Here is a 9,788-nt window from a genome sequence, read left to right as displayed (position 1 = left end):
ATAGGCTTTGTGGAGATTCAGATCTCAAAAAGTTAAGAGAGATTAGGGATGTATATGTAGATTTGAGATTCGTCAACATAGAGATGGTCATTGAAACCATGTAAGCTGATGAAATCACTAAGTAAAATAATAAATATAAAGGAAGAAAAAAAGACAGTCCAGGACAGAGATCTAGGGGAAATCCTACTGCTAGTGGAAGTAACCAGGATGAAGATATTATCTTGAGTCCAAGAACCTAGAGAGAAATAACAAGAATAGGATAGTGGACTGCTACAGAAATTAAGATTAATGGGTCGAGGAGGGGAAGGGGAAAGCATTAGACTTGGGAATTAAGAAATCATTGGCAACTGTAAATGATGAGATTTAGATTTCAAGGTTCCCTGTTAGGGAACCAAAATGATGAGATTAGGGTTCCTGATGATGTTAGAGGCAGGTTCTGGATCAGGGAACCAAATGAAGAGATCTGGCTCCCCTAAATCCCTTTATGATTCAAAACAAGATAGGGAGTTTGGGGAACGCCCTTTTGGCAGTGCAGAGTTCCTTCATAAAGGAATTTATGAACCTGAAAAGCTAGACTGGTAAAAAGTTTATTATTGGCATTGGGGAGTCAGCCTTTGCTATGCTTGAATAAAAAGACTGAATTCCTTGGTGGCAAGATAAAGTTTCTAGTGGAGGAGTCCTGGCAGAGAAGTAAAGTTTCTAGTAGAAAAATCCTGACAGAGAGGTATAAAATCTTGTTAAGGAAATGGGTGAGGAAGATAAAAGAGAGGGTAATGCTGATTTCAGCAGGCAGAGGTTGCTGCTACTATGCCAGGGAGAGAAATTCCTTGGCATATTAGGTGTTCTGCAAGGACTGAGCCCCAAGTTGGCTCATTTTATCTACAAGCTGGGGTTTGCTCCAGCTTGAGCTGGAATTAGAGAAAATCTTGGAATTGAATGAGTCTTTCTCAACTAATCTTCAACTCAATTAGCCCCGTCTAGATAACAGAATGAAACTGTCCTTTTTTCCACTCAAGCAAGGTCTTTTACAGAGGCCAGGATTCAAGGAGAATCTCTCCTTCAAGGAGTTTTAAAGTTTTGGGATCCTCCCTCACCATAAAGAGAGAAATTTTGATTGAACACTGAATTTGGAAATGACACTATAGAAAGCAATTGGGGATGGATAGCACAAGTGAGCATTTTTTTGAGAATGGGGAGATAGGCATGTTTGTAGGCAGTAGAGAAAGCAATTATTAGAGTTGGGGGGATTAAAGTGAGCCTTGGAGTGGTGGAGGGAATTATCTGGTAGAGAAGGCAGGATAGAATGTGCATCTGTACTCTTTGGCTTTACTCATCAATCCAGTTAAATCTGTAAACCAAAATACCTCTCTGGCCATTATTTCCCATTATGTATTATCTTCCGCTATTAGAATGTCTTGAGGACAAGAATAATTTTTTTTTTTTAAATTTTCACCAGATCCCCAGTACTCTGGACAGTACTTGGTACTTATATATTTTTTTTGTCCATTCATTCTAACTCTCTAAAGTATTTAGAGTAATGGTTATCTACTGCCCCTATTATCTACAGTGTTATATATATAATTATTCCCAGGTAAAAGAAAAACTCAGTACTTTTTTTTTTTTTGCAAAAGTCTATTATTGTTTAATAATAATTATCTTAAAGTACTGCTAAAGAGATTGAAAGGCAATTAATATCCTGTTGAACTTCTGAGATAAGCCACTTAGACTTTCAGTATGGTCAAAAGTAAAAAAGATGGTGAAGATATTTCAATGTACTAGGTTAAGTCATGACCAAACGCAAAAAAAGCATGAAAATCCCTTCCTGAATTTGATTCTAATCCAGGGAATGAATAACCAATCTAGTTAATTAACACTTATTAACAATCTGTGACATCTCTGGGAATTTAAAGGCAAAAACAGTCCCTGCTGTCAAGAAATAGTCTAATTATTAGGTATCTGATATAAGTGAAATCAAGAAATAAGTTGTAATTTCTTTTAAATTTGGATTTTTTAAATTAGAATTTTGACTATTTTTCTCATTTTGGTGATGTTGAGTGCTGCCTCTCCCCCTTGCCATTAAGACTGGAAATTGAGTCTTACATATCATTATGACACAATGAAGGATAGAAAAGAAAAACAGTATCCAGATACTCTGATTCCATCCTTGTCCAATACCACCCTGGAGAAGAATTATGTTATCTCACTTCCTGCCTATACTCTTGTTAAAAATCCCTATTTATCCAAGAATGATCCTCCTCCTCTGACAGGTACTGAGCCATGGCTGTAAATACTAGGTTAACTCCTCTCTCTATGAAGTAAAGACAACAGCTGTAAAATGTTAAGACTAATTGCCTTCTCACTATCTACATTCTATTTGTAAACAATAATTAGCTAAGGACCCTTTAAAATTCTCTGACTCGAGAAATGCAAATTAAGACAACTCTGAGATACCACTACACACCTATCAGATTGGCTAAGATGACAGGAAAAAAAAAAATGATGAATGTTGGAGGGGATGCGGGAAAACTGGGACACTGATGCATTGTTGGTGGAGTTGTGAACGAATCCAACCATTCTGGAGAACAATCTGGAATTATGCCCAAAAAGTTATCAAACTGTGCATACCCCTAAATAAACTATTTGAAAAAATAGGGATTGAAGGAGTCCTACCAAACTCCTTTTACGACACAGACATGGTACTGATACCTAAACCAGGTAGGCTGAAAACAGAGAAAGAAAATTATAGACCAATCTCCCTAATGAATATTGATGCAAACTGTGCATATCCTTTGATCCAGCAGTGCTACTACTGGGCTTATACCCCAAAAAGATACTAAAAAAGGGACCTGTATGTGCCAAAATGTTTGTGGCAGTCCTGTTTGTAGTGGCTAGAAGCTGGAAAATGAATGGATGCCCATCAATTGGAGAATGGCTGAGTAAATTGTGGTATATGAATGTTATGGAATATTATTGTTCTGTAAGAAATGACCAGCAGGATGAATAAAGAGAGGACTGGCGAGACTTACATGAACTGATGCTAAGTGAGATGAGCAGAACCAGGAGATCATTATACACTTCGACAACGATATTGTATGAGGATGTATTCTGATGGAAGTGGACTTCTTTGACAAAGAGACCTAACTCAGTTTCAATTGATAAATGATGGACAGAAGCAGCTACACCCAAAGAAAGAACACTGGGAAACAAATGTGAACTATTTGCATTTTTGTTTTTCTTCCCGGGTTACTTTTACCTTCTGAATCCAATTCTCCCTGTGCAACAAGAGAACTGTTTGGTTCTGCAAACATATATTGTATCTAGGATATACTGCAACATATCTAACATATATAGGACTGCTTGCCATCTAGGGGCGGGGGTGGAGGGAGGGAGGGGAAAAATCGGAACAGAAGCGAGTGCAAGGGATAATGTTGTAAAAAAATTACCCTGGCATGGATTCTGTCAATATAAAGTTATTATTAAATAAAATTAAAAATAAAATAAAATTCTCAGCACCTGTGTGGAAAGTCCTATGCTGGCCACTGTTTGGAGGAGGAATTTTAAAATGAGAGCTAAACAGTTGACAACATTCCTTTCTTTGAGAGGAGTTAGTAGTTAGCTCATATACTGAAGTAAGTCAGATTCTCTATTGTATAAAATAAAAATTACTGTGGACTATAGTACTTCAGGGAGGATTTAAATATGTGTTCTAAAGGATGGGTAGGAGTCCAGTCAATCAGAAAAGGCAATCCAGGGTATAATGTTCTTATTTCGGTTTTCTGGAGGTCTTGGAACAGTCTTCTTTTCAGTAATCACCACAAGCATAGCCAAGTATTAAAGTCCAAATCCTTTATTATCTCTTTCAAAGTCTTATCTCCTTTCTTGGAGCCTAGTTAGATTCCTTAAAGGCCTTCTGGAGTCTTGGTTTCAGTGAAGAAAATGGCCAGGTCAGCCACCAGGAGCCTAACTGAAGATGGAATTGAATCTCTTTCTCCTTTCCTTCAAGAGCTTGAGCTCCCAGCTTATATGCTCTACACTGAGTATAAACCAATCATTATATCACTAGAAAACCATTATTTGTTGTAAGATTTAAATCAGTCATACTAAACTTAGAGAACTATTAAGCACCATGCTAAACTAAATAACCATTGTCTCATCAATTCCATTGACTTAACATCTTGTAAGAATCCTTATTCCTGCTTTCTTTTGTTTTAGAACATAAGGAGGTGAGAACCCCAAAAAAGAAGTGATCTGACACCTTCCCTGACTCCTCAAAAAAGGGGTGAAAACACCAAAAAAGGAGATGATTATGCCTTCCCTAATGTCTCAGGGAGATGAAAACCAAAGGAAAATGGGGAATCAAACCAAATTAGTGGGTTTCTGAAGAGTCTCACTTAAAACAGGTATACATAAATCCATCAACATGGGAGGTATTATATAACATGAATCAACATGAGGAATTATACGTGTCCACAAGTCCTAGAAATAATTCAAAACCAATCTATTGTCCATTACTTCATGTGTCAGGAATCCAATGATTCCTGCAAATTTTGAAGTCCTATATCACTCTCATCATATCTCAGAGAATCCAATGATTTCTGCTAGTTTTGAAGTTCTGCAACAGTTTTATCAACAATTTCTCATCTCAGAAAATCCAATGATTTCTGCTGGCTTTGAAGTTCTGCTAATTTCGTTATTAGCCATGCTCTTTCAGCGTCAGATGTTTCTTAGGTCTTCTCCTTTGTTTCGAGGTTTTTCTCTTTTTCTGTCTCCAGTGGACAAGGCGAATACGGTTCGTTGGCACCCATCTGATTCCTTCTCCATCTGTAGATACAAGCAAACCCTCTCCCCCAAGCAGTTAACCTATCTGGTCCCTTCCATTCACCACTTTCTGGGTCTCTCCACATTACCTGGTGATTATCTAAAGATAGTGGAGCTGCTCGCACTGGACACTGCCCTTCTAATGGGTTATAAAACCTATTTACCGGAGCTGGTGCATCTTTATCAAAAATTTAAAAATGAATGGTATACAGAGCTAAATTTAGAAGTTCTCTAGGATTACCTTGGCTCCCCCTTTCTTTTTGGAAGAGCATCTTAATGTCTCTGTTTCTCCTCTCTACTATTGCCTGACCTTGAGGATTAAAAGGTATGCCAGTAGTGTGCAAAATCTTATACTGTGCACAAAAGTGTGCAAAATGTTTAGAAGTATATGCAGGCCCATTATCTGTTTTTATTGCTTGTGGCACACCCAGAATTGCCCCTTGTTTCAGAGTTCTGGCCCATAACACCAGGGTTCAGGAAATAAAACCAAAATAGAATACACTTTCTATCCTTAGTCAATAAATAAATGTTGCTAAATACTGTGCTAAAACTAAGGGTATAAGAAAAGGCAAAAGAAAGTTCCTGAGCTCAAGGAGCTCACTATCAAATAGGGGAGATAAGAAAATTTGTACAACTATTATATAATGTAATGCCAGAGAAATTGACTCAAGACAGAAATTGGTTTTTAATCTTTTAATTGTGGAGAGTTTAGGCTAGTATGTCAAATGGAACTTATGTTCAAAAACCATTCAACCCAACTGAAGCAGGGAACTTTTATAACTAACTAAGGTTTTCAAACAGAATCAGATAAGGAGGGCAAGGACACTGGATAAGCGGACACAACATAATTCTAGGAAAAGATCATAACTAAATCCTGACAATATAAGGGTCAAGATAAGAAGGTCAAGAGCAGGAGACAGCAAGGTGAGGAACAATACTCGAAGGGGGAAATATCCCAGCAAGGAATGAAATAAGGCACCTGGAGTTTTATGACTCAATGGTATTTCAAGGCTTCTTTTCTGATTCAATTCTCCCAGTCCTAATGGCAAAGAAAAAGGAGGGGAGAGAGCTATAATAATTTTACTCAGGGCATAACAATAGGATAAATAAGAAATAGTTGGGAGGGGAAAAAGAATTCTTGTAGAAAAAGAGATTTTAGTTAAGACTTAAAGGCAGGCAAGGCCAATGGGCAGCCTTTGGGAATAGGATGAAAGGTAAGTTAAATTCAGTCATGTTGAGTTTAAGATACCCAATAGCCATCTAGTTCAAGATGTCTGAAAGGTAGCTGGCAATGCAAAACTGGAGGTCAGTAGGAAAGGTAGAACAGGACAGGCAGATTTAAGAATCAGCTTAGAAAGAAACTGGAAATTGAGTTGATACCTGTCAATTGGAGAATGGCTGAATAAATTATGATATATGAATGTTATGGAATATTATTGTTTTATAAAAAACGACCAGCAGGATGATTTCAGAGAGGCCTAGAGAAACTTACATGAATTGATGCTAAGTGAAATGAGCAGGACCAGGAGATCATTATACACGGTAAGAACAAGACTATAAGTGACCAATTCTGACAGACCTGGCTGTCTTCAACAATGAAATGATTCAAAATAATTCCACTTGTTCAGTGATGAAGAGAGCCATCTATCTACACCCAGAGAGAGAACCATGGGCACAGAGTGTGGAACACAACATTTTCTTTTTCAGTTTTTCTTTTTCTTCTTTCTTGATCTGATTTTTCTTGTGCAGCAAGATAACTATATAAATATGTGCACATATATTGGATTTAACATACTTTTAACACATTTAGCATGTTTTGGACTACCTGCCAGCTAGCGGAGGGGGTGGGGGGAAGGAGGGGGAAATTTGAAACAAAAGGTTTTGCAAGGGTCAATGTTGAAAAAATTACCCATGCATGTTTTGTAAAATTAAAAAAAAACACCTTTAATTAAAAAAAAAAAATCAGCATAGAGATGATAATTAAATCCATAGGAACTGATGATCACCTAGTGAAGTATGTGAGAAAAAAAGTCAAGATAGAACCCCTTGGGACTCCTGCAATTAGAGGACATGACCTGGAGAGATGGTTTGATACACAGGAAAATGGTAGCCTGAAAACCTAGAGAGCAGAATAACAAGAAGAGAACAAATTAATGATGTCAGAGGCTACAGAGGTGTCAAGGAAGAATGAGAATAAAAAAATGGCCATTGGATTTAGAAAGAATGGAAAGATGAGATCATAAACCAAACTATAAGAACTGAATGACAGAAGAGAAAGGGAGGAGGCACCTTCTGTAGATGGCCTTTTCAGGGAGTTTGACCATATATAGAAATAGAGGATATTTGTATATATAGAATAGATGAAAGTGAAAGTATTTTTGAAGATGGGATAGACATATTACTAAGCAATAGGAAAGAAGCCAATTGAAAGAGATTTAAGATAAAAGAGTGACAATGTCTAATGAAGGAGGCAGGCTGGGATGGAACTGCTTTTGCTGAGAGGAATTGCCTTGGTAAGGAACAAGGATATCTTTTCATGTGAGACAGAAAAAGATAGTGGCAGATGGCATCTGTATGAAAGGATGGAGAGGAAAAGAGGGAGCCTGTGTTGAATGTCCTCCATTCTGCAAAATATGAAGCAAGGTTCTCAGATGAGGGAGTTTGGGGAAGGGGGAGCCATGGGATGTTTGAGAAGGGATGAAAAGATTTAGAAAAACCAGGCCAAAAGAATGAGATAATGAGTTGATGAGGATGGTGTATTAGGATTGCCTGATGTCTGAATGCAGTTGAAGTGGTGTACCATAACATTGTAGTGGGCCCAGTCAGAATGGTTGTGTGACTGTTTCCATCTTAGTTCCTTAGCATGTGTATAGGAGCAAAGGCAACATGGTGGGAGTCATCCAAGACTGAGACTTGTGACTGAAGAGGCCAGTATGGAGTTGAACTGATTCACCAAGTGATTAAGGGGAGAAAACTGAGAGGTTAAGGTCTTAGAGGTCACAGTATGAACAAAAAGTTAAAGGTTTGAGAGGGAGACATGGAAAGCAATATAGTTAGGAAAGAGGATTTCTGAATTCTTTAACAGAGGTGGTACATTTGTGGGTAAGGAAAAGATCAAAGAAATAACCATCTTCATGTGTGGCTGAAATGGGGAGGAATAAGTCATAGAAAATTAATAGGTTGAGGATTTGCATGGTTGGAGTATTTGAAAGTAAGGAAATATGTTGAAGTCTCATAGTATGAAAGCAGGAAGTAAGAAAAAATGTGAACTAGGCATCAAAGTTGTTAAGGAAGGGGGATGACATGGAAGTTTGCAGACAGCAGCTACCAGGACTTCGATTCAGTGGTACATGTGAATTGAATCGGGGCAGCTGGGTGGCATAGTGCATGGTGCACTGACCTTGGAGTCAGGAGGACCCGAGTTCAAATGTGGTCTGAGACACTTAATACTCAATAGCTGTGTGATCCTAGGCAATCTCACCCCCAATTGCATAAACCTCAAAGGAAGGGAAATTACCAAGTGACGGAAGTTTAGGAAAAACCTGGAAGTGGCAATGGGCAATGAGATGGACAGCCCATGGTTAGGTGGCAGGTCCTGCTTTTACTACTTCTCTTTCCAAAGGCCTCAGGTAAGCAATAGAGCATTAGGGGATGGCAGTCAAAACTGAATAGCAAGAGATGACTCCTCTTCCTCTTCCCTAAAGTTATAAGTCCAGCATTAGGAAGACCAGAGGTCTAAAGGATGGTGGCTCCTCTTGGGAACACTCACAGAAGATGGAAGGAGCAATCAAAAGGTCTAGATCCTCTTTTTACCTGAAGCTGGAAATCAGCAAAGTTCCAGCAGGAGTGTAAAAGTCACCCAAGAATGTTAGGGCAGTGATGTTAGGGCAGGCAGAAGTTAGCTGGGCCTCTTAATTGGTTCCCTAAGGGCACATACAGCAGGAGGTAGAAAGCTCCAAGCACAGAGGAGGGTCTTCTTGTTCATTTCCTTTGTTAAACTTTGTTGCAGAAAATTCTCATCATTATTCCCCTGGACTACTTTAATTTAACTTTACATTTGGTTTTTTTACTTGCATTCACTCCACTTCATCCAACTGCAAACATAATTGTCCTGAAACTCAGATGTGTTACTGCCCTGTTCAAAAGCCACCAAAGGTTTCCTATTGTTTCTAGGATAAAATACAAACTTATTAGGTGTGGCATTTAAAACTCTCTACAATCAGGCTTCAACTTATATCTTCTCCTTAATTCATGTTATTTCCCTTCAGGAATTTTATGTTCTAGCCAAGCTACTCCCCACGTAAAACATGGCTTCTCCAGTCACTGAAAACAATCTTTGTTTCCAAGGCACTTGTTTCTCATCCTGGATTTTTAGAATCATTATAACTCAGATGCCAATCTCCTCTGTGAAGGTTTCTCTGATCTTCTAAAGGAGTGGTGTCAAACTCAAATATAAATGGATACATAATGACAACATTAATTAACATTTTCAATACTGTACTGTCTTTTTACTTTGTTAAACCTTTCCCAAGGTTGGGGCCTACTCTGCAGTTTCACTGGTATCTGACAGAAGTCTCAAATCTGACTTCCATGTTTTAAGAGTCCTTTTTCCTGAGGCTCTCTTTTACCCCCATCATTCCCTATTCTACTTATCTAGGTCAGTCAGAGTCCATAAACATTTATTAAATACCTACTAATCTCTAGGCTGCGCTAAGCATGGAGTACACAAAAACACAAGGTAGTCCTTGCCTTCAAAGACCTCACAGTCTAATGGGGGAGCCAATACATAAAAACAAGCTGAAAGGAGAAAGGAGAGATTACCCAGCAAGAGGCATGGTTGGAATCATGAAGCTGGGAAATGAATTAAGGATATGTTTCTGAGTTGATTTCATCTTGCAGAATGGTAAGTTTCTGGAGATCATAAAGTCCAAAACAGTATCCAGATGGGAAATGATCCTTAAATAATGGAG

This window comes from Antechinus flavipes, chromosome 3, assembly GCF_016432865.1.
Source record: "Antechinus flavipes isolate AdamAnt ecotype Samford, QLD, Australia chromosome 3, AdamAnt_v2, whole genome shotgun sequence".
NCBI lineage: Eukaryota > Metazoa > Chordata > Mammalia > Dasyuromorphia > Dasyuridae > Antechinus > Antechinus flavipes.
Note: the sequence above shows the minus strand (reverse complement) of the source record.